We start from the raw sequence: 24,532 nt of genomic DNA, 5'->3' as shown, positions 1-24,532 counted from the left end.
GAGTACCACATCAGGAGGCAAACAACGCAAATATTGCAGTACAACACCCCGTTTTATACGATCCCCCAATCCATTGACGTTCCAAGATATCAACCTCAACCCACTACCCCCCATCCCCACAAGTGATGCATGAGTCACCCCAGAAAGAGCAGGACACATGAAGCAGAGAAGAAACCAATATGTCGCCTTGAGAAAGAAAAACACATACACAACACCCCATCCCACCCCCCAACCAAAACCCGTTACAACTCCCCCCTCCCTGCACCCCTGCAGTAGACTAAGAAGCCACCCCAACATGCAGTGTGCCTGTCGCTGTATCAGTCCCAGTCTACAAAAAGACCCCGGAGGAGGAAAGAGGCCCGTCTCCACCCGCCACCCGGACGTTGTCAACAATAAGACATAATATGCAAAAGGAATAGCACCCAGCTGAGCAATGTCCGATGTTCGGAAGTCAGGGACCGAAAAATCACTTCCGTGTAGGCTCACCACCCTCTGCACTGCCAGGGTGCTCCGTCCGATCGCCACGGCCAGGCAGGGAATCCAACCAGTCACTCACATTGTCCGGTCGATCGAAAAAGAAGGTCCGTTCCTCATATTCCACTTGAAGCCTAGTAGAGAAAAGCATCGCGTACTTTAGTCCTAAGTCCCGAAGACATCGTTTAACCCCCTGAAAGCCCATCCTTTGTCTCTGGACGAGTTGAGTGAAGTCCGGGAAAAAACTTGACAATGGAGTTTTAACATTTTACCGGGCGGCTCACTCTCGATGCCTGCAGGATCGTATCACGGTCTCTGAAGTGAAAAAGTTTTGCGATGATAGGCCTCTGAGGATCGCCCGGCTTGGGCTTACCACCCGGAACACGATGTGCACGCTCCACTGCGAAAAACTTGCTCAGTCCAGAAGGGGCAAGATGGTTCAGGACTAGATCTTCAACCAGGAGGTCAACCGAGTGAGTCTCGGGATTTTCTGGAACACCTATGACGCGGATGTTATTGCGTCTTGCCCTGTTCTCAAAATCCTCCAGTCGATGGGACATCAGGTCATTGGCCGATTTCAAATTGCCAAGTTCAGTTTGGAGTTTCGACACATCGGCCGTGAGGCTGGAAGTCTTCAGATCCAGTGACTTCACTTTCTCATTGGTCTTGGACAGGTCGGCCCTGATCAGGGTGACATCAATGGCGACCGTGTCAATTTTGTGAGCCAGAGCCTCATATTGCTGGCCGATGGTCTCCTTCATGTTGGTGATGGCGCCCATAATGTCCTGCAGGGACAAATCGACAGGAGCAGACGGGTCTTCTCTGGCTTCCTCCGGGGTACGGCTGGAGAGCCCGGGGAATCCTTTGGCTTGAGTGTACCGGTCCATAACATTTGCCTGGACCGGTCCCCCACGAAGAGGCGTCTTGGTCTTCCGCTTCTCGGTTTCACCCCTGCCCCCCATGTTGAAAGATGCGCCCCGTAGGGGCCCGCGAGACCTAGTGAAAATGGCCGCCTGCGGGCAGGGCACAAACAAACCACAAAAGCTGGCTCATACGGCCAAGATAAAGTCACAACTTGACCCAAAAGGCTGTGTGATGAAGCAGCGCTTACACTAAATGGAGGCTGGATTGGTCCCCAACCGAGCGAAACGGTCTCGCAATCAGACCATGCCAGGATCCAGAAACTAAACCGAAAGTTGAGGTAGGGCTGCAGAGGAGACCACACTGCCGTTGTTGTTCAACTTCGTCCCGGATCCACATGGCGCCAAGTCCCCGGCTCGCCTCCAGGTGGGCCCCAAAAGTTCAAATCGCTGTAGTTTCGGTTGCCCAAGTCCGATTTAAATTCTGAAAAGAGTTATGGACTCAGTCGAGGTTCATCTTTGAGAATCAGTCCAAGAATTCAGGATATCATCAGGATCAATTGCGAAGAGTGGCGAGGGTCCGGGGAGCCCTGTGCTCAGGCGACCATCTTGGATGCGCGCTAAGCTCCTCCTCAGAAACTTGGGTCTTAAAATTCAACTCTACATCTATAATGACCCCAAGATTTTTTGCTTTATCCACCGGTACAGGGGGAGGTCCAAGACTGTCCGGCCACCAGGGGGGGGACCAGGAGGGAGAGCGATTTCCAAACATTATCACCTCCGTCTTACTCAAATTCAACTTCAAGCAATGGGTGCTCATCCTGTGGCTAAGAGACAGCATACAATTATGAAGATTAAGAGAATGATTAGTGTCCTTTTCCACTGTAGAGATCACCAGCTGTGTATCATCAGCATATGATGTTGGAGTAAGATTAAAAGTTCTAATCAGAGGTGCTAGCTCAGCCACGTAAATATTGAAAAGCGTAGGGCTTAATGAGGAGACCTGTGGGACCCCGCATGGAAGAGAAAAAGGTGCCGACCTGAAATTCCCCTAGTGCACTGATTGAGTTCTCCCAAATAAGAAGGATGTCAGTAGAGTGAGTCCTTTTCCGCCAATACCAATTTCTTTTAAACAACGAACTACGAGAGAGTGATCCACTGTGTCAAATGAAACGGATAGGTCCAGCAGCACCAAGGCTGCTGATCCCCCGCTGTCCAATGACACACAAATTTCCTCTATGGTCCTAATCAGAGCGGTCTCAGTGCTATGGTTCTGTCTAAAACCAAACTGGCTATGATCTAACACTTGATTATCCGCAATGAAAGTTGCCAGTTCGGCATTCATAATCTTCTCCATTATCTTGGCTGGCAGGGAAATTCTCAAAATCGATCGGTAATTGACAGTGTCCTTTGCATCTAAATTGCTTTTTTTAAAGAGAGGCAGGATGCAAGCCTTCTTCCAAATAGTGTGAAAAAACCCTGATCTATCATCTGGTTAAATATTTCAGAGAGATGAGGACCAACATAATTATTAATAGATTGTAAGATTTTGGGGGGGGGGCAAGGATCTTCTGGGGAACCATATTTAATCATAGTTATTAATTCGGTAACTTGCGTGGGCAAAGTCGGCAAAACATTGAAGCCCAGATTATACTCAGTAGTTTCATTTAAAAATGTTTTAACCGTTGCAGTTGATTGAGTGAACTGGTCATAGATGTGCTCAACCTTGGATCTAAAAGAAAGAGCCAAGGCATCGCAAAATTTGTGACTAAAGGTAGTAGGGTCATCTCTTTGAACTGTAGTTAAATTGTTCACAGTACGAAAAAGTTATTTACGTGACCCGCTAGCTTTTTCAATCTTTGTGGTGTAAAAAAGAGTTTTTTTCTTCAATCAACTTTTTCTTAAAAGCTGAGATCATAGATTTATATCTATTTTTCTCTGTAAGTTCATATTTTTCCGCCAGATCCTTTCCTGTCTCCTACATGCCTGCTTATCTAACCTTAAGGCTTCAGAAAACCAAGGAGCCGTGGGTAATTTCCTATTTTTATTAATCTGTATATTGAGGGCTAATTTTGCAAAGTTAGTTTCAAGCCAAAGGGTATATTTTGTGGCTGCCATATCAGCATCATCCTCCACCTCCTCTCCGCTATTGCCAAGCTCATTGAACAAGATGTTATGGTCAATTTTTTGCCAAGCCCTACTTAAGTCTTTATGTTCTCATTATATGAATCATTGAAACATGAACGACAAATTCCACAACAACGGGCACCTTCAACTTTCCACCAATGGTTGCTGTAATGGAGCAAGATAAACCCCTAATTGCACTGGTGCAGCTCTATGTAGTATCCCCCTATCATGCCTCAACAGCTCCCGCACAGAAAATATTTGCATTTATTTATGCACATAAACAAGTCATGCATATATTTGTGTCCAGGGGGATGTATGTGTTCTAGGCCAAATACAGGCAGTAAGTAGGTCATAATATTTATCCCTTTGTTTATAAAGTCATTATGCTATTTAAGCTATTAAACCTTTTGGTGCGCATGACAGAATGGTTTGATCCTGAGCACCAGTGCTCATGTGCTCATGATGGAACCATTCCGTCATGTGCACAAGCGCACTGAATCCCACTGCTGTAAACAGCAGAGGAATTCCCTTTTTTTGGCCTCAGGAGGTGGGAGGAGCTTCCCCAACCTCTCAAGGCATTTTTTTCTTTTTCAATGTAATGACGATAGTGCATATGGCGCGCTGACATCATGACGTTGAAATTAAAATTTAGTGTCAGTTTCACTGTTTTGGTGCTAGTGGGCTATCCCACACCTGGTGCACTGAAACACCAGGGAGAGGTATCATTAAAAGGGGAGAATTTCCCCTCTCCAATGGTACCCCTCCGTCGTGGATCCCTGTTAGGGGATAGCCCTAGGAGGATAGTTCCCAAGCAGGGATCCGCCCACTAGGCACCAGGGAGCGGGGAGCAGCCCCTTGGGCAAGGATATTTGCTCCTCCCATTTCTAATGGGCATATTCAGCCTTTCTGTAACCCAATGGCAGAAGGGGCAGTACCCCCAATCCGCCCCCGGGAGGGCAGAAAGCATCCTGGACACCAGGGATTATTTTCTTTGTAGTTCAGGGTTGGGGGCTGCCCAGAATGGGAATGGGAAAGGCCCTTCCGACCCCCCACCCCCCCAAAATTCCAAAGTCTTTCGGCCCTCCTCAGGAAGCAGATGGGGGTAATAGCCCCCTGATTTCCAACCCCCAGGGGGCAGAAAGCCCACTAGGCACCAACTATTTTTTTTTTTGCAAAGTTCTGAGGTAGATTCTGCCCAAAATGGGCATGCCAATGCCACCATACCTTTCCCATAAAAATGCTACAGTCTTTTTGTTCCACCCAGGAGGCAGATGGGGGCAATAGCTGCACACTAGGCACCAGGGGTTATTAATTTTTTTATACATAGGGGTGGGGGCTTCCCAGAATGGGCATGCCAATGCCCCTATCCCCAAAGAAATTTGACAGTCTGTCTACCCCTCCCAGGAGCCACATGGTGGGATATAGCCCTTATCTGCCCCTGGGGGGCAGAAAGCCCACTAGGCATCAGGGATTTAGATTTTTTTTACATAGGGGTGAGGGCTGTCCAGAATGGGTATGCCAAAGCCCCACACCAATTAAATTTGCCACAGTCTTTCTCCCCCCGTGGGAGGCAGATGGGGCAATATTCCCTTATCTCCTGACCAGGGTGGGGGGCAGAAAGCCCACTAAGCACCAGAGATTTCTTTTGTAATACGTAGGGTTGGGGGCTGCCCAGAAGGGGCATACAAATGTCCCCACCCTTAAAATTTAATGACTGTCTTTCTGCCTCCCCCGGGAGGCAGATGGCGGCAATTGCCCCACTAGGCACCAGGGATTATGCAGGGTTTTTATACGTCTGGGTGGGAACTATCCAGAATGGGCATGCCAATGCCTCCACCCCTCAAAAAAAGGCCACAGTCTTTCTGTCTCTCTTGCAGGCATATTGGGGCAATAGCTCTCCCAATCTGCCACCCCCCCACAGGGAGGCAGAAATCTCCCATAGGCATTGACATTTTTTTTGCAATGTGCCTAGTTGTGGATTTCTGGCCCTAGTGCAGTCGGCCCAAGGGAAACCTAGCAGACCTGTAAAATCTTTAAAACTAGACATCCAGGGGTATCCAAGATGGGGTGACTTCTGTGCCTCTCTCCAAATTCTGTTACCCAAAATCCCTTGCAAACGTCAAACTTTGTAAAAGAAAAATACATTTTCCTCACATTTCTGTGATGGAAAGTTCTGATATTTGCGGGGAGCCACAAACTTCCACCCACCCAGCATTCCTCTGAGTCTTCCTCTGAGTCTCCCAATATAAATGGTACCTCACTTGTGTGGGTAGGCCTAGTGCCAGCAACAGGAAACATCCCAAAATGCAACATGGACACATCACATTTTTCCACTGAAAACTAACCCTTTTTTTGATATGGGCCTAGCTGTGGATTTTGGACCGTAGCTCAGCCGGCACCTAGAGAAAACTAGCAAACAAGATACCCAGGGGGATCCAGGATGGGTGACTTGTGTGACTCTTACCAGGGTCTATTACCCAGAATCCCTTGCAAATCTCAAACTGTATCAAAAGAAACACATTTTCCTCACATTTCTGGGATGGTAAGTTTTAGAACTTGAGGGGAGCCACACACCTTCATCCACCTAGCATTCCCCAAAGTCTCCCCATAAAAATGGTACCTCACTAGTGTGGTTAGGTCTATTGTCTGCGATAGGAAATGGCCCAAAATGCACTGTGGAAACTTCAAAATTATTGATCAAAAAAAGACTTGGTTTTGAGAGGGAGTTACCTGCGTTTCTGGTACCGGGTTCAATGGGCATCTAGGGAAACCTACCAAACCCAGACATTTCTGAAAACTAGACACCCTGAAGAGTCTGGAGAGGTGTGGTTTGCATGGATCCCCCAACGTTTTCCTATCGAGAATCCCCTGCAAATCTCAAATTTAGCTGTGGTCCACCCACACAAGTGAGGTACCATTTTTATCTGGAGAATTGGGGGAAAGCTGGGTGGGTGGAAGTTTATGGCTCCCCACAGAGAAAAGAACTTTCCATCGCAGAAATGTGAGGACATTTTTTTTTTTACAAAGTTTGAGGTTTGTAAGGGATTCTGGGTAAGAAAACCTAGTGAGGCACACACAAGTGACCCCGTCCTGGATTCCCCTGATAGTTTAGTTTTAAAAAATGCATCGGTTTGCTAGGTTTCCCTAGGTGCCGACTGAGCTAGGGTTAAAAAAACACAGCTAGGCACATTACGAAAAAAAGGGTCAGTTTTTCACTGGAAACATTTGATGTGTCTACAATGCGTTCCGGGCCGTTTCCTGTCGAGGTACTAGGCCTACCCACACAAGTGAGGTGCATTTTTATCGGGAGACTTTTGGGAATGCTGATTGGCTGCAAGTTTGTGACTCCCACAGATTCCAGAATTTTTCATCACTGAAATGTAAGAAAAATTTGTTTTTTTGACAAAATTTGAGGTTTGCAAGGGATTCTGGGTAACAGTACCTCGTGAGAGCCACACCAGTCACACGATCCTAGATTTCCCTAGATGCCTAGTTTTCAAAAATGTATAGGTTTGCTGTTCAGCAGTCGTAGCAAACAAAGAATACAATGCCGAGTTCGGTACGAAGCCCATTAAACAAGAAAATATCCACCGACGGCAAGATAGGGAAACTAACCAGAAGTGGGCAACAGTTCTAGGAAACGCAACTGGCTCACTACGATCAATGTCACTAATACATCAACAATCGTTAACCATCTCCAAGACGAATAAGCACTTTAACCGCTCCACTGCATAAGCATCACAGGAGAACTGGGACTGGCTAGCACGTACACTGGCAAGCTCAAATAATCAGTGACATTCAAGGTGCGCCTGAAAAAAAGCAAACACAGGAAACGAGACAATGAACTCAACAATATCTGTAGTCTCCTGGAATGTTGCAGGTCTTGAAAACGTACTAACCTACCCAGACACAATGGCCCTTTTAACATCGCATGGTAATATATGCATCCAGGAAACTTGGCGAGAGAAGGAGACAATAATAGAAGGATACTGCGAGTTCTATTTTCCTGCAACCAGAGTTCACATAAATACCCACACAACAGAGGGTTTTCAATTTTCCTCTCAGCCGATTGGGATTTTAAAGTCAGGGAGCACGCCATGGGCGATAAATATCTACAATGTGTGGAAATTAAAAAATGGCAACATAAGCATATCATTTTCAACTTATTTTTAAGACATCTCTACATTCACCCATCAGCAGCAGAGAAACAACAGTGTGTAAAGAAACTAGAACAACTGATTACGGCCATTAAACACAAACACATGAAGGCCCGTTTCTTGCTAACCAGAGACTTTAATTTAAATTTGTTACAGAATCCTTATGAAGCATGGCTGAAAATATTGCAGGCATCCAGTGGCAGATTTCCACATTAGTCTTAAGACTGAAAAGAATAGACTATTTGGGGTGTTCCCTACTTGCAGCATTAGAGGCATTGTCAATACGAGCACTGAGCGGTCGCTTCGCAGAAGACCAGCTCACCCTCCCTACGCATAACTGCCCAAAGAGGTCAGCAGTGCTGGATTACACCTTTATGTCCGCTACCGTCTTCCATAGCATGCAAACTTATCCCATCCAGCTGCACATGCCTCAGATTTGTACTTCAATCAACACTAACTCATCATTAACAGTGATAGGGACAAATGACTCACAACACAGCTGGAGATGGATTAAATGGAGCTCGGAAGCCACGATAAAGTATGATAATTGGAAAACACCATTAGCTGACCAGGGGAGGCCGTTAATCAATTCCACTAGTGACTGGGAATGCCTCTTTAGCCAGCAACAAACAAGGGCCTGTCTGTAAAATCTCATGGACACCAAACCCTGGTATACAAAGAAGCTGAGGATGTTAAAAAGAACACTGAATAAGAAGTGTTGTTTTCTTAAAACACTAGCAAATCCCAACTTAATCGCTGAGGTCGAATTCTTCCACACATAGTACAAAAAAACGAATTTGGCAAGCCAAATCAAACCATGAGGAATTGTTCCAAACTGAACTGTTTATGCCTTGTAGGCACAAAAATGCAAGACATTTCTGGATGATCATAAATTGGCTGAATAGTGGCTCATCTCTTATTGTGACAAATGGGAACAACGTCACGGCAGAAAAATGGAGAAAGCATGTTACCATGTCATACAAAGCTACTCCCATAAAGTCCAATGAAGTGCCAGCCTTAAGCAAACAAAACCTTGCACAGCTCTCGTCAACACCAACTGTGGCCATAAACCATCAATATGCAATAGATTTTGACGCTAGCAGAATAGCAACAATAATTCGAAAAAGTAGAGGAGATAGCGCGCCAGGCCCCAACGGCATCCCAGCATCAATCTACAAACTTGACATCGATTTTTGGTCGGGCATACTTGGAAATGTATTCAAGAGATGCGTAGTTCAGCACACAGTGCCATTTTCTGATAGGCTCGATTCCCCATCCTATTTACAAAAAAGGCCCTATCTCCCTCCCAGACAGGTATAGACATATTGTCCTACTGGACATTGAGGCAAAATATTCTGCCTAGTTACTACTTGAGGAATTACAAGATTGGGCAAAGACAAACAACTTGTTCTCCTTCAACCAAACTGAGTTTAGAACACAGGCCGGCACTAAAGACAACCTGGTGGACATAAAGATGCTTGCAACTAGACAAATACAGAAAAAGGCAGAGCTGTTTTGCTGTTTTAGAGACTACAGTAAAGCCTTTGACCTAGTCAACTGTTGCTTACTGTGGTCCAAACTTAAAGCCTGGAAAATCCCAAAGCTAATTGTTGCATTTCACCTTTTAATTATTTATTTCCCTTGCTGGAACTAGAACCCTGCTCCTGCGTGAGCCTTCCTGGTTCTGTGTTCCAGATTCCCTGTGTGGCAGTTTAAGCCTGCCCTGCTGTTCAGCTGGATGCTCTGTGCCTCTTCACCTGCAATAAATCCTTTTTTTGATACATATCGTCTGGCATCTTACCTTACAAAATTGGCGACGACTGGAGAACCAAAGAAATCCTTTTGCGGCATTTCCTAGGCACAGGTGCGAGGATTTCTTCTAAAAACGAACCCATCCACCTCTCTTCAATTTCTACGTGGTCGGACTGCTGTTGAGTTAAGCCTCTCCTCATCCGTTCGTTTGGCAGCCTCGTGGTATGTACTTTGAGGAAGTTATTGCTTTTTTACTATTTTTCCTCATTAAGAGAGGTCTGCCGTTATCTACGTAGCGTTAGCAGGTTGCCATAACAACCTTTCTGCCTGCATGTCAGCACGTCATAAACGTCACGACGCTTAACGCGTCATCACGCGGATCACGCTCTCTCTAGAGCCAATCCGCCTTGTTTTCTTCTGCTGGTAAAGGCGCGTCACAAAGGGTGTCCTGATTCAACGCCGCCTCAGCGTCAAAGCGTCTTGGATCTACACTTGTTTCTCGAGGCGCGTCACAAGCGGTGCCCCAGATCAGCGCTGCCTCGGCATCAAAGCCTCCTGGATCAACGTCCGCCTCAGGTAATTAGGCTGACCGAGTGAAATCCTGACGCTAGCGCTACAATACTGACAGCTACGACGTGATTAAAACTGACATTTACTGCTTTTCACCTTAACGTTTTAAGACATACTTCCAGACTGAAAACGCTACACTTTTTGATGCTTAAACGCTGAAAGACTTATTCAATTGTTCTTTTCTCAAAGCTTTGTTCTTCTCCTGCTTTGAGGGTTGGTACTATATATATATTTTTTTTGCTACTCTGCATTTTTGCTGTGTCCAGTACAGTGCAAGTATAATTTGGATATTTTGATACTTTCTTATCATTTTCTGTGTGCATTCTACACCATTGGCATCATCTATGCTATTTACAGTTACTGTTATTTTATTTAAGTGGTGTGATTAACTTATTACTCTGCCATGCAATTTGATCCTCCAAGCAAGTTTCTGCAGAGCAAAGGTGAACCACCTATTCCATGGTCACGTTGGAAGGAAGAGTTTATCACCTACCTTAAAGCCATCGATGGTGAGCGTATGTCTGCTGAAAGGAAGAAAAATATTTTCCTCCACTGCTTGGGTTCAGAGGGTCAAAATGTCTTCAGAACTCTTCCTCCTATGCGTTCAGGAGGTGATCACAATGTTTACGATGAAGCTTTATTGCGAATTGAAAATAGATTTAAACCCAATACCAGTGTAGCATTGAACAGGTATAAGTTTTATACTAGAGCTCAAGAAGAGAATGAAAGTTTTGATGACTTTCTCACTGCACTTCGAGCTCTGTCCCTTCATTGCAATTTCGGGTTAATGACTGACGAAATGCTCAGGGACCAAATTATTGTACATGTGAGAAGTAAAAAAGTTCAGGAGCAGCTTTGGATTCTGGGCGATCCCAGTTTAGAGGTGACCATCAGTACCTCCAAAGCTCTTGAACAATCTGAACGTTGGATGAAAACTTTAGAAAGTAAAGCTTCCTCTGGCACTGTTAGTAAACTATCTTCTAGTGTTGATGAGGGTAATGTTAGTGCTGTTTCATCCTCTAGCTCATTTTCCACTGGCAAGCCCAATGTTAATACGAAAACTCAGGTCAATTCAAAAAATTATTACTGCTTTAGATGTGGTAATCCCAACCACATTGCTTCGTATTCTCGTTGTCCTGCCATTGGAAAAGAGTGCACTAAATGTGGACGTTCAGGTCATTTTTCTAAAATGTGCAAAGACACTAGTTCTAGAAAAGATTCCTCTTTTTCCTCTAAAGGCAAAATTTCCACTGTGTCACAAGGTATGTCATCATCCCAAGACCTTGAACATGGCATTGTTGTTTCTATCCGCAATGTGTTTGATATTAATTCTGCAGAAACTTTGAGTTCTCCGGATTGTATCGTTAATATTTTGGGTAAAGAGCTCAAACTTATGGCGGATTCAGGCTCTCCCTGGACCATTATCACCAAGTTATATTGCAATGAAGTTTTTGGTAATCTAGTTGATCTAACTAGCTTATGTGAGTCTGATATTGTTGCACAAAACTTTGATGAATCCTACATTAATATTGTTGGTTATAAAGAAGTCTGTATTGAGTTTAGGGGGAATAGTGCTTGGATCAAAATGTACATTGCCATCAAAGGTGTGAATGTTCTGGGCTGGAGGGATCAATTCAGACTTGGTATTACCTTAAATCCCAGGAACAAAGACCCTATTTCTGTAGTTGCCATTACGTATGATGCTGCACCTTTGAACAACACTGCTTCATGTTCTACGAGTACTCATTTGTCTGATGAGAGTATGATTGCTTCTGAATCCTCAAGGGATGTATGTGATCTCGAGAAGGACCTTCCTTTGCTATTCCCTCAAGTTTTTTCTGAGAAACTCGGCAAACTTAGAGGTTTTTCCCATAGGATCAAAGTTAAAAATGGTGCCATTCCGGTCAAACAGAAGTTGAGGGGTGTACCCATCAGTATAAGAGCTGAACTCAAAATCTTATTGGATGATATGATCCTTGGTGGTGTCATTGAAGAGGTGGAGTCCTCTGAATGGGTTTCGCCCATCGTTTTGGCTCAAAAACCTGATAAAAGTATCAGGCTATGTGTGGACCTGAGGGCTCTCAATGCCAACTTAATTACTGATTGTCACCCTCTCCCCAATATAAACGAAATGGTTTGCTTGTTGGATGGTGCTTGCATTTTCTCTACTCTTGATTTGCGTTCCGCTTATCACCAAATCGAATTGACTGATGATGCAAAGCAATTTACCGCTTTCATCACTCCGTTTGGCCTTTTTCAATTTAAGCGGATGCCTTTTGGCCTAGCCTCCGCCGCTTCGGTCTTTCAGAGGGCCATGCACCATATTTTTAAGGAGGTTAGTTCTTTCGTAAAGTGTTTCCAGGATGATATCCTCATTTTTTCTAAGAATGTGGATGATCATCGTGTTCATCTTAAGGATGTGTGCAACAAGTTATGTGAAGCTGGTCTTACTCTCAAATTTAACAAGTGTAAATTATTTTGTAAGAGTGTCGAATACTTGGGTCATACTTTGTCTGCCGACGGTGTAGTTCCCAAGCGTTCTCTTGTTGATGCCATTGTAAAAGCCCCTTCTCCTGACAACAAGGAGAAATTGCTTTCCTTCGCTGGCTTATGCGAGTACTACAGTAAGTTCATTCGCAATTTCGCCACGAAAATGGAACCCCTCAGGGAGCTTACCAGGAAGTCCTCTGACTTTGTGTGGTCTGAAAGGCAGGAGTCTGCCTTTTCTTCTATCAAAGAAGATATCGTCAATGCCCCCACTTTGAGATCCTTCTCTCTCAACAAAAAGTGCATTATTACCGTGGATGCCAGTTGTTATGGTCTTGGAGCTGTGTTAGGTCAGGTTTCTGGCAAAGAAGAATGGTGTGTTGCCTTTGCGTCAAGGACCCTATCTCTCACTGAGAGGAGGTATGCGGTTATCGAAAGGGAGTTGTTAGCCTGCACATGGGCTGTGGAGCATTTTCGCAATTATGTTTGGGGCAACAGATTCATTCTTAAAACTGACCACAAGCCCTTGGTTGGTATCTTGTCTCCTGGTGGAGGTTGGAACTCAACTGCTCGCATTGCACGCTTATCTTCAAAGTTGCAGGAGTATGATTTTGAGGTTTTGTATGTCCCAGGTAGGAGTAATGTCACGGCGGACTTTCTCTCTAGGTTGCCTTGCCCTGATGTTGGTTCCAACCCAGATAATCCTGAAATTGATATTGTTTCTGTGGTTAATGACTATATTTCTAGTGATTTCAGGGGTGTCACTGAGATTGAGTGGATGTCGGAAGTTGAGAAGGATCCCATTTTCTCATTTATTTTTGATTGTTTAGAAAAAGGTTGGCCCAAGGATAAATCTGTTTTACCTGAATTTGCCCCTTTTTGTCAGGTTTCATCTGAGATTGAGGCTGTAGGAAGGATTTTGTTTAAGTCTGGGAAAATGATTCCTCCTGCTTCTCTGTACAACAAGATTCTTTCATTGGCCCATAGGACTCACATTGGGATGTCCTCTATGAAACGTCTCATTAGGACCAACTTTTGGTGGCCTGGCCTCGACAAGATGGTAGATAGAACTGTCCGTGACTGTGTGGATTGCATTAGTAGTGATAAGATGCTTAAGGTGTCTTCTGCTCCCCTTCATCCTGTTTCTTGGCCCGATCATCCCTGGCAGAAGCTTGCTTTTGACATTTCTGGTCCTTTCCACCGCCTACCAGAGAATGCTCGTTTTGCTTTAGTTCTTATTGACTATCACAGTAAATGGCCGGAAGTTAAGTTTGTCTCCTGTGCCACCACCTTGGTCATTATTTCTTTTCTTAGGGAAGTTTTTGCCAGAGAGGGTTCCCCTGAAATCCTTATTACTGATAATGGCGTCCAACTTATCTCTCGGGACATGGAGGATTTTCTTGTTTCTTGTGGTATCAAGCATCACACTACTTCGTTGTATGAGCCTAGAGAAAATGGCCAGGTTGAGAGGTTTAACCGTGTCCTCAAAAATGCTGTGGAGCTTGCTTGTTCTTCGTGTGAATCCTGGAGGGATGTGGTAAGGGAAAGACTTTGGATGTACCGCATCACTCCACATGCTGTTACTGAGGTTAGTCCTTTCCAACTTCTGAAAGGGAGAACTCCCAGTTCTGAAATCTGTCCTTGGTGGGTTAAGAAGTTGGATGTTAAGGCTGACCACTTAGACATCTCGCAAGTGGCCAGTCGGGTTGAAACCAAGCAGAACACTATGAAGTCTTTGTTTGACCGTAAAATGAATGTGAAAGTTCCTGATTTTGTTGTGGGCGAATGGGTCAAGATCAAGAAACCTGGGTTCACTCTCAAAGGTCTTTCCAAGTTTGGCAACCCCATTAAGATTGTCAAAGTTTTCAGGAACTCTGTAATTACCCAAGATGGTAGATCCTGGAACATAAGGAGGGTTGCCAAATGTAAGTTTGTTCCTCCTGGTTCTGCCCAGACTTCTACTCATGATAAATGTTCTGCTCAGAGTTCTTCTCATGGCGACAGCAACTGTGTTCCGCCCTCTCAATCTGTCGCTCATAGAGTTAAAACCAATGCCAGACCTGTAGTTATGCCTTCTAGGTTTTTATCTTAATTCTCCTTTCACTTTACTGTTTGCTTTGTTTTATAGGAAGGAGATGTGTTGCATTTCACCTTTTAATTATTTATTTCCCTTGCTGGAACTAGAACCCTGCTCCTGCGTGAGCCTTCCTGGTTCTGTGTTCCAGATTCCCTGTGTGGCAGTTTAAGCCTGCCCTGCTGTTCAGCTGGATGCTCTGTGCCTCTTCACCTGCAATAAATCCTTTTTTTGATACATATCGTCTGGCATCTTACCTTACACTAATATTACAAGACATCATGCTGCTCTACTCCAACATGTGGGCTAGAGTAAAATTAGGACGACACACCGCATTTTTGGAAAAAATCAGCATGGAACAAGGGGTTAAATAGGGGTGCGTATTAGCACCCACCCTTTTTAATCTGTATATGGGTGATTTGATTCCAGCATTGAACCAAGTTAACAGTCATACTCCTAAACTAGCCAAAACAACATCTCTTCCCTGCTGTATGCGGATGACATTGTCCTGCTCAGCCAAGCGCCGGTAAGGCTTCAAAGACTGCTAGATGCCTGAGATATGAGATGAAAATTAAAAATGACAAAACCAATATTGTTATCGGCCGGAAAAAGATAAAAACAACACCATTGGCATCTTGACAACCTTCAACTGACCATCGCTAACAAAAATAAATACTTGGGCTGGTGGTTAGACAGCAAAGGAGGTCATTTACTGCATTTGAACTCACTAAAACCAAAACTAGCTTCATTGCAATGTGCCTTTTGAACAAACTTTAAGAGCACCAACAAGTCCTCTTTGAGGCACTGTTGAAAACAGTCTCTGACAAATTAGTGCAAACATTGCCATACGGGTCAGAGGCCTACCCGAGTAAACTGGGTGCCTTCTTAAACAGGGCACAAAATGCAGTGTTGAGGTCTTTATTTCAATTAACAAGCAATACCTCACCAGCTCAGATCAGGATGGAATTTGCATTTCAGGATCAACTGTTCGTACAGATGGCCAGCGTAATAAAATACCTGCACTCCACAAGGTCTGCTGAGCAAAGATCATTGAGAAATCTTTTCTGGCTAGAAGTTGCATGCTCCGACAGTGCAATCCACTCAAATGCCTGGTCACATGCCCTCTCCGAAGCATTGGTGCAAACTCAGTCAACGGAGCAGTAAAATTTAAAATGACCACACTTACAGTTTAAAACAGCCCTGAACAGAAACGTTAAAATGACATCTCTTAAATCTGACCAAACAGCACTTGCTAGAAGAGAACATGCCCACTTGGTCCTTAGCAGTTACAACAGAAAAGGCCCACAAAAATATATTGACAAACCATTCTCCTCCTATTACAAAAAGAAATACCTGCAGCTTCGGATGGGCTCTTTTGCGTCTTTAGAACTGCCGCCATTATGGGCGGTTACATCAGAGTAGAAAATATGTCGACTATGCGGTCTATCCCAGGAGTTAATAACTCACCTGCTCTGTATATGCCCTACACTCCTTGAAGACCGCAGAAGATTGCTCCGGCTCCTGTGGGCTAAGGAGGGGACACAGACATTACCATTTGCTATCAGCGTCTTACAGAAGCCATAAGTGATCACCAAACTGGCAACATTTTTGGAGAGTATTGAGAATCAACTAAAAATAAACCCAGAAGCCCACAATGAAGAAGGGGAGGAACCTTGAATCTCAGTAGCCTCAAATACCTCCTTCAAATAAACAGACAGTACGGCTTTAAAAAAAATAAAAGTTTAAGTACTGGTTCTTATCCGAACAGACAGAACAGTAATAGCAAGCTGGACACAGTGAAATTTTAACCAAAGACTATTTTACTAAGTTATTAGTTGTCTATCGAATTGTATTTTGCATTTTTTAACCATTGAGGAAACCTGAGGATCAACTATGGGTTATCTGTTGAATTATCGACGCTCATGAAAAATTGTGACACTATCTATCATTTTTAATCTATTTGGCATTAATGAGCATTGACAGACTTCATTATCTAAATAGGGTTTTTGGGAATGAATGTATAGGTCTGCTAGGTTTCCCTGGGTGCCAGCTGAGCTAGACTCCAAAGTTCACAGCAGGCAGATTTAAAAAAAGGCTCAGTTTTCACTGGAAAAATGTGATTTGTCCATGCTGCGTGTTGGGGAGTTTCCTGCTGCAGGCGCTAGGCCTACCCCCACACAAGTGAGGTACGATTTTTATTAGGAGACATAGAGGAACATAGAATAGTAGAACAAGTGCTATTACCAATTGACTTTCTTTGCATTTCTGCCTTCCAAATATAAGACAATGTGTAAAAAAAAAGTCATTTTGAAAACGTTCCTCTAATTCACATGCATGTATGGGTACCCACAATTTTGGAGATGTGCAAATAACCTCTGCTTCTGAACTCTATATTTTTATCCCATTTTGGAAATATATAGATTTCCTTGGTTCCTATTTTTCAATCTTTATATGTTACCAATTGAATTGCTATATACCCGGTGCACAATGAAATACCATTGCTAGATGCAGCTCAGTTAATAGCCCTGGGTACCATGGGGTCCTTGGTGAACCTTCAAGTCCTATATATCCCCTCAACCAGAAGGGTCCAACAGATGTCATGTTATATTGCTTTAAAAAATCTGCCATATTTAGTAGTTACAGGTGAAAATGTTGGCCCAAATGGCAGTTTTGTCCAACTCAATTTTAATATTTTTCTATTTCAATGGTTAGTTTGGATGTATGATAGTACAACACGATCTTTTTGATCGCGGTACTTTACATTGTGGATTTTACAACGCAAGTCGTTACAACGACTTGCGTTGGAGGGCGCGGATTGAGGATTGTTATAATTTTCTATTCTAACACCAGTCCACGTAACAGTAGGGAAGGTGTTGGAATAGAAAATTACATTATTCCTTAACAAACAGCGCTATCCAGCGCAAGTCGTAGTAATGACTTGCGTTGTAATGGCAGCGTGGTAAACGTCATGTTAGTCTCTATAGAAAACCCCTGAAGGATCTAAACAAATGACCCGTTTGCTGAATTCAGAATTTTGTCCTCTTTCAGAAATGTATAGTTCTCCGGGATCCATTATTGTTTTCACACCCATTTCTACCACTAACTGAAAGGAGGTTGAAAGTACAAAAGATAGGAAAAATAGGCAATGCCCATGTAAAATGCCAACACTGTGTAGAATTTTTTGTTTTCTGACAAAAGTCTGCCTGTTCCTGAAAGCTGCGAGGATGGTGATTTTAGCACCATAACCCCTTTGTTGATACCTTATTCAGGGGAAAAACAGACAATTTCTTCGGCAGCACTTTCGCCCCATTTTTCCTAAAAAAAACAATATATATTATAGCTGTATTTTGGCCAATTTCTTGGTCTCCTCTAGGGAAATCCACAAATGCTGTATACTTTAGAATCCTCACGATGTTAGAAGAAAATGATGCAAACTTGGAATGGATATCTTATGTGGACAAAAAGTTACAGGGGCCTAAGCATGAACTACCCCAAATAGCTTAATAAGAATCCAACCCAAAATTATATTTATCATCCTGGATGCCCTGAAATCATTGCTATTTCTTTAAAATTAAGTCCTTAGCCAGATGGCAGCGACTGAGCTTTGCCTACAGAGAAAATTCAGATGTCGTTGGCAAATTACAAATGCCAAGATTAATATGATCATCACTTTATAAATGCTGTAAATGTAGCTCCCTGGCTTGCAAAAAATATACTTATAACCTCCAAGCCATGTATTTCAGTCACAGCTGGGCTGACTGAGACTTTTTCTGATCGGATGACATGAACACTGAAGGGTTGGCCAATTGTTAGAAATTGGATTGCTGGTTGGCTAGGGCCTGCGCCTAAGCCAGGCAGAAACCACCACTCTAGTCAAGGCAAGGGAGTTACAAGCCAAAGATAACCCCTGCTCACACCCTTGGCACAAGCAGTCAGGCTTATTCCGGAGGCCATGTGTAAAGCATTTGCGCAACCCACACAGCAACAACATACTAGACACACCACAAAAGAAACTCCACACAAGGTTATATCAGAAATAGCCTTTGTATTATCTTAAAACACATTAGAATAGTATTCACACAATATACACTGTGCCAGGTGGCACTGGGCAATATTTACCGCGGATTATATACACATGACAGGGCCACTTGGACCACTGTCAGAACCATCACTTAGTAAAGATAGTAAATGGAGAACATATAATAAGCATAGAACACAACCAGAAATTACTGGCAAACACTGGACTCAGCATCATCCTGCAACATAAATCATATTATACACAATATCACATTAGGCATGAAATATATCCTGTGCCAACCTCATAAGCCTAAACATATTAGACCATAACTTCCTAAACATAATCCACCTTAGGAAATAATCTCACTAGAATAAACCACAGTAGAGGATAACTCAAACATAAATACAGTAGGAAAAACGTCATAATCATAAACCACATTTAGAGGCATAAAACAGGGTGCATAAATCATACTACATAAATCACATTTCCTAGCCCCACATCCATCACATTAGGGCCTGGCGCCCTACAAACCTAACAGTCCCCCTCGCCAACTGGCCTTCTCAAAGGGGCTCAAAATGCCCTATGTCCAAATTGTCAGGGTGGCTGCCAATGCAGCAGAATCCATGTGCGCAATTGTGCAAACCTAAATGTTGCAGCTGGCACTAAGTGTTGCACAGCTATGAAAGTACGGGACTTAAAGGCGGGCACTCAGAGGCACAGCTCCTCAGCTGCAGCAGCCCACAACAGTGATAGTGATGATTTTCATAGTACGGCAAATGTGGGCACTCAGCGGCACAGCTCCTCAGCTGCAGCGGCCCACAATAGTGGTAGCAATGATTCTCGTAGGAGAGAAAATGTGGGCACTCAGCGGCACAGCTCCTCAACTGCAGCGGCCCACAATAGCGATAGCGATGATTCTCGTAGGATGGCAAATGCGGGCACTCAGCGGCCACAGCTTCCCAGCTGCTGCAGCCCACAATAGCGATAGCGATGATTCTCGTAGGACGGCAAATGTGGGCACTCAGCGGCCACAGCTCCCCAGGTGCAGCGGCCCACAATAGCGATAACGATGACTTTGGCATCACAGGCAAATGCAGACTCTCAGGGGCAACAGCTCCTCAGCTACGGCAATCCACAATAGCGATAACGATGACTTTGGTAACAAAGGGAAATGCGGGCTCTCAGCGGCAACAGCTCCTCAACTGCAGAGGCCCACAATAACGATAACGATGACTTTGGTAACACAGGCAAATACGGGCTCTGAGTGGCAACAGGTCCTCAGCTGCGGCTGCCCATAATAACGATAACTATGACTGTCAGCCCGCGTTCCCCGCAGTAGAACCAGAGGCTCTGGAATTCTCAACAGAGGCCTCACCTGTGAGTAGAATCCCCCTCAAATATCAAACCAGGCAGCTGATGGGGGAAGTCTAATGTCCCTGAGACATCAGCAGGAGACAAGCTCAATTCAGGCCTTGGGTAGTTGCTTCAGTAAGATGGATGAAAGTTTCAAAGTCCTTTCCCTCTAGTTACACGAACAGAGGTTCATCTTGATATCCAGTAGTAACACGTTCTTCCTCCAGGAAAGAATTCAAATATAGCGCTCACAGGGCGGAGGGAGCCATAGCTCCAAAAGCATAAGTCCTCAGCCATAGCTCCAGAAGCAAAAGTCCTCCGCAAGCAAGGGGGCAATGCAGGTCCCAGGGAGGCAAGCTCTCATGGCAGTTGCTTCTGGGCCCCAACAGCAGCATGCCCCAGCACTATCAGGAACAGCACATCATCCTAGAAGAGCACCATGGATCTGAACAATTTCATGGGGTCACAGCCCCTCTACTCATACCACCAGAAGACTTTGTTCTCAAAAGTCACAAGCCACTGAACCCAGCCAGAACCAGTTCGGTGTGGTCCTGGAGCACTTTGTGTACAAGGCTGCATCCTGCCTTTGAAGAAGAGGGGGTCTGCCATCAGCCGCACAGTGGGAGGTGGAGCCATCGTTCACCTTGCCAGGCACAACCCTGTTCAGATCAAAGGGGCACCCCTCCCCATACTCCAACTGCAGATCTCTCTATTCAACCCACGTCTGGCTCAGCCTGCCCTGTCCCTCCAAAACCAGACATGCAATTCACATCAGGCAGGCGGACACAAAGCACACAGAAATGCCAACTTCTAAAAGTGGCATTTCTTACATAGTCATGAAAAAATCTGCGCACACCATTGAGCAGCATTTATTCTCACAATTTCATACATACCAGACTTGACCATACTGCTACTCTCATAACAGGAATTACCACTGACACACACTGAGCAGGGAATCCCCCATGCATTCCTATGGGAGTGCAGGCCTCTCTCACTCCCTCTAAATGTAACAGAGAGCGCACACACTTTACACTGGACCACAGGACTAAAGTGCCCAGAGGCCTAAAACCACTAACACTACACAAAGAAAAAGGCTGGGAGAAATGCAAAAAATTTAGGGGTGAACCTGTAAAAAGGACCAAGTACAACACCAATGATGTAACCTCAAAGAGAGTGGTGCCAGAGCAGGGCCATGCTGCCTTTCCACTTTGCTATTTTAAAGGGCAACCACCCCCTGACTGGAGTTCAATTGTTTAAATAAACTGTAATGTTGTTTGGAGCTACCAGATATGCCTTTTTAATGAATGAACAGATTTATCTGCATCTGACAGCTTGTCATTGTATGAAAGAACAATGTTTTCAACAGCATGTTATACTGCTGCATGTTATGCTCCATTGGAGCTTTACTGCCTACGTACTTCTCTTCTGACTCCCATATTCATCTTCACGACATACAGGTGGTCTTATAGGCCATACATCAAGAGTAAAATACCTTTGTGGTATCATCGTCTACCTCAAAAAATTCCCTGTGGCCATGCACAGACTCAATTGGGCTATTCCCAAAGGTAGCGTACACTTGTTACTAATTTACACCTGTATTTTACTTTTGAGTAACTGTTCTGCTTTATTATCTGAGTGTAAAGTTACTCAAAAGTGTAGATTTATTGTCTCCTTAGCAACATTAGGAATGACCATCCTAGTTTTGTCCCATGGTCAGATCATGCTCTGCTCCCTTTTGTCTGGGCTCCTAGAGACCAAAATCATCCTATAGCTAGTCTATCAAATAAAGTCAGCCGAACTTGGTCGAGGCTTTCAGTGGAGGACTGGGAGGCTGCCCTGTTGAGGTCCCCCCGGCCCCTCACGATAACCCCTTTGTCGCCAAGGAGGTCTTCAATGAGTGGCTTACCTCAACATTAGATGCCACTCTCCCCAAAAAAAGTGGTTCAACGCAGGACTGGCCCCAACAAACAACCTTGGTACTCTAGGGAACTCAAGGAGCAAAAACAGTGCTGTAAAAGAGCGGAGAGGAAGAGGGGGAAAGATTTTGCAACTGCCTCCAAAAATGAATATAGGTTAGAGCTCAGGGCATATTAAAAACAACAAAAAATTGCTCAATCGGCGTATTTTCAGGTCAAAATTATGGAAGCAGCTAACAGGCCAAGAGAAATCTCTAGAATATTCCAAGCCCTAGTCACCCCCACCTTGGCAACTATGGCCTCCCCCGATCCCCAGAAAAGATGTGACGATTTGGCCGCTTTCTTTTCTGCCAAGGTGTCTGACATCTATGCAGGCTTTGAGCCATCCGGACAGGCTTCTGACCCTACGGAAAGCTTGGCTGGGATTTTAGAAGAGGTTCCTTTTGATGCCTCCGAAAGTCTCGACGACTTTCCACCACTCGACCTGGCCACTGTGGAAAGACTCCTTGATGGCCTCAAATCGGCTTCACCCCTGGATGCTGCGCCTCCTGCAGCTCTTAAACAGGTTTCAAGGACGGTGTGCCCTGCTATCATGCAGGTCATTATTTCGTCCCTGGAGTCAGGTGTGGTACCTCCTATTTGGAAGATGGCGAAAGTGAAAGCCCTCCTAAAAAAAAAAACTTGGACCCAAAAGATCTATCTAACTATAGACCTATCTCGCTGCTACCGGGCCTGAGTAAGATTGCTGAAAAATACGTCAATCAGATCCTCTCCTCATTTTTGAGACCTCGGGCAACCTCCATTCCTCTCAGACGGGATTTAGAGCCAAACAGGGTACGGAGACTGTCCTGGTGGCAGTGGTGGAGGTGACTAGGAGTATTGTGGATGCCGGGGGCTGCGCTGCAGTGGTCCTGTTGGACCTCAGCGCAGCCTTCGACACTGTAAATCATCCACTTTGCTTCAGCACCTCCATCGGGCAGGGATCTCAGGAATGGCCCTTAAATGGCTACAGTCACTGCTGGCGGAGAGATTTTTCTCCGTCTTTGAGGAGGAGGTATCTTCCGACCAACTGCAACTTTATCACGGCGTTCCCCAGGGCTCCTCTCTCAGTCCAACCTTGTTTAACATCTACATGAGTCCACTGGCTGAGGTGGGCCTTCCCTGAGGAGTTCAGCTTATCACCTACGCCGATGATACGCAGTTGGTCGTCTCCCTGGCAAGGGATGATGCCAGAGATCAGGAGAGTAACAACTTGACCCCCTGTCTCACCAAGGTTCTGAAGTGGATGACGACGTCGTTTTTAAAGCTAAATGGGGCCAAAACTGACATCATGCTCCTGGGTTATAAAGCTCCCATCAACCTCGACCTATGGTGGCCACACTGTCTGGGCCCCCCTCCCACCCCAAAGACCCAAATAAAGAGCCTGGATGTCTGGCTAGACACCACCTAAGGGTTTCAGGTCCAGGCCAAGAAGGTGGCGGCGACCTGTTATGGACTGCTTAGGGTCCTCAGGAAAGTCCTGTCCCTCCTACCTTTTGAGGCCAGACGCGTGCTGGTCCAGTCGCTGATTTTATCGTGTCTGGATTATGCAAATGCTATTTATCTGGAAGCTCCAGTTGGTTCTATCCAAATTCTTCAATCAGTACAAAACTGTGCAGCTCAGCTGCTTATGAATCTTCCCAGACGCTGTTCGGCGAAGGCGGCACTTCGGTCACTTCACTGGCTCCCGATCCAGGAAAGGATCTTGTTTAAAACGTTATGTATGGCGCACAAGTCTATAAGTAATGTTGGTCCTACCATCCTCCAGCCCTTGTTTTGTCGGCATCATGCCGCTAGATCCTTGAGATCTAATAAGCAAAGTTTGTTGGTGGTACCCAGGGTAAAGCGAGCCCGTATGGGTGGCCGCCAGCTTTCCTTCCATGTAGCCAAGGGCTGGAATAAACTCCCAGACAACATCAGGCTGGAAATGAATCATCTCGTATTCAGGAAGCGATTGAAGACATTTTTGTTCCACTGATTGTCTTCTTCTGTCTGTGGTCTTGCAGCGCTGGGATGCCTCAGGGTAGCCATGCGCTATACAAGAGTGTACTCATTCATTCATTCATTCATTCATTCATTCATTCATTCATTCATTCATTCATTCTCTACCCCATGAAAAAGGGGATGGGTCAAATTTACTAGTGTAAGTTATTGGTACAATAAATAAATATTTGTATTTGCAGTACCATACATGTCCAACCACTGATACTGGAAAATCCATCCATAGAAAATAATGGAGATAGCACCCATTAGAACCCCAAATGATATTAAGTTAAAATAAATACATAAAATATGTTTATTATTTAATTGAAAAAGTATGTTAACTTCTTTTTTGGATTTATAAATAATGTAACATTAATGTTTGCTAAAATATAATTAACCTACTTTTAATTAAATACGTACATCACTTTTAAAAATTATTAATTTATTTAGTTGTACCTCATGAAGGAGTATATTTTTCATATAAACTTTTGAAAATAATGTATCACTGACTCTTATTGATCGACATTTTTAAGCCCACATAGTATACCTAAAGTATCCTTCAGCTTTCTTCAAGAGCTTTGCATAAGCTTCACTGACTTATTTCTCACCTCAACCGAAGTGTAAGAAAGAAAGAGGTAATTTACCACGCTTATGAGCAGGTTCTGACAAATTGAGTCAGTATGCTGGAAAGGATAACATTACAAACATTGCCTTTAATTTTG

This window comes from Lissotriton vulgaris, chromosome 11 (assembly GCF_964263255.1).
Source record: "Lissotriton vulgaris chromosome 11, aLisVul1.2, whole genome shotgun sequence".
NCBI lineage: Eukaryota > Metazoa > Chordata > Amphibia > Caudata > Salamandridae > Lissotriton > Lissotriton vulgaris.
This window is presented reverse-complemented; position numbering follows the sequence as displayed.